The 1,992-nt window shown below is 46.1% G+C and overlaps 1 pseudogene; it reads right to left on the bottom strand.

Moving 5' to 3' along the window:
* Positions 1 to 796: 796 nt before the first annotated feature.
* LOC137756719 (peptidyl-prolyl cis-trans isomerase A pseudogene) lies at positions 797 to 1,317 on the bottom strand (annotated as a pseudogene).
* Positions 1,318 to 1,992: the final 675 nt, after the last annotated feature.

Raw genomic sequence — 1,992 nt, 5'->3', positions numbered from 1 at the left:
CTTGGAGGGGGATAAGGAAAATATGGAACCGAAAGAAGTGCAGTGAGAGTGTTACCGAACCCAGGTCTGGCTGCTCGCCGCTTGAAAGCCAATTCTCAAGAGACAAGTGTTGGTAGGAAAGGAAAGGTTGCTTTATTTCGGAGTCTGGCAACTGGGGGCGGGGGGGTGGGGGTGGACACCTGTCCAAAGGCCGACTGCCCCCCTGATAATCAGGGGACAAGAGCTTTTATAGACAGAGAGGGGGCTACCTGCAGAAACAATACAGTCAGCTCTGACAGTCATCTTGAAATTGGTCATCAGTGGTCTGACCAGCGTCATCTCGATTGCTTTAGGTACAGTTAATCTTCAGTTCCAGGATCGGTTTGTTTCCATTTCTTTGAGGCCAGTAAGAATTGTGGCAGCTTATGTCATGGCTACAGCCTGCTCAGCATGTAGGTAACTTCTTCCACCTGGTGGGGGTCTCAGTGTCTATAAGGCAGCTCACAGGATATGGCTCAGAACATGATCTATAGCCCTTAAGGAGGAACTAAAGGTCCTTGACTATGCTTAATGACTAAACTACTATTATTTGACTGTTTTCCTTTATTTCTGCATTTTCTCACTTCTCTGATGAAACTTATTCTTTGGCTAAAGTTTTTCACAGACAAAAGGCAGGCTGAGGACATGGGCGGGGTGGGGGGGGCGGCAAGGACCATAGGGTCCTGCTCCTTTTCAAGAGCACAAAGATTATAGGATATTTTGAGCAGATGGGGGTGAAGGGGTGCTCTCCTGAGCTACAGAAAGAATGGTCTGGTGGTTAAGATAAAACACAAGTCAAATTTATTAGATTTGTCCACAGTCAGCAATGGTGATCTTCTTGCTGGTCTTGCAATTCCTGGACCCAAAGCGCTCCATGGCTTCCACAATATTCATGCCCTCTTTCACCTTGCCAAAGACCACATGCTTGCCATCCAACCACTCAGTCTTGGCAGTGCAGATGAAAAACTGGGAACCGTTTGTGTTGGGGCCAGCATTTGCCATGGACAAGATGCCAGGACCCGTATGCTTCAGGAGGAAATTCTCATCATCAAATTTCTCCCCATAGATGGACTTGCCAGCAGTGCCATTATGGCATCTGAAGTCACCACCGTGGCACATAAATCCCGGAATTATTCTGTGAAAACAGGAACCTTTATAACCAAATCCTTTCTCCTTAGTGCTCAGAGCACGGAAGTTCTCTTCTGTCTTTGGAAATTTGTCTGCAAACAGCTCCAAGGAGGTGCGGCCCAAGGGCTTGCCATCGATGGCGATGTTGAAGAACACGGTGGGGTTGACCATGACTGGGCGGTGCAGGAGGCTCAGGGGCAGCAGGGTCTGCAAGGCGTCTCTCTCTTTTTAAAATTGAAATATTTAAAAATAAATCCCATACGTTATGACATTTTACCTCTGAAAACTTCAGTGTGCATATCTAATAAATAAGAACAATTTCTTGGGACCTCCCTGGTGGCGCAGTGGTTAAAAATCCGCCTGCCAATGCAGGGGACATGGGTTCAAGCCCTGGTCCGGGAAGATCCCACATGCCGCGGAGCAACTAAGCCCGTGTGCCACAACTACTCAAGCAAGCCCACGCGCCTAGAACCCGAGCTCCGCAACAAGAGAAGCCACCGCAATGAGAAGCCCGCGCACCGCAACAAAGAGTAGCCCCCGCTCGCCGCAACTAGAGAAAGGCCGAAGACCCAACATAGCCAAAAATAAATAAATAAATAAATAAAAGGAAACTGTCAAACTGTTTGCCAAAGTCATACATCTCCATCATTTGTATATAAAAATTTTTCAAAAAAACCCCACAATTTCTCACGTAACCACAATACCATTATCACATCTAATAAAATTAACAATAATTCCTTAACATCATCTAATACCTACTCTATATTCCCCAATAGTCTAAAAAAACATGCCTTTTGTTACCGTTGGTTTTTTGGAATTAGGATCTAAACAAGGTCCACACATTGT

The sequence above is a fragment of the Eschrichtius robustus genome, chromosome X, assembly GCF_028021215.1.
Source record: "Eschrichtius robustus isolate mEscRob2 chromosome X, mEscRob2.pri, whole genome shotgun sequence".
Taxonomy (NCBI): domain Eukaryota; kingdom Metazoa; phylum Chordata; class Mammalia; order Artiodactyla; family Eschrichtiidae; genus Eschrichtius; species Eschrichtius robustus.
The sequence above is the reverse complement of the archived record's forward strand: the minus strand, read 5'-3'. Positions and strand labels throughout refer to the sequence as shown.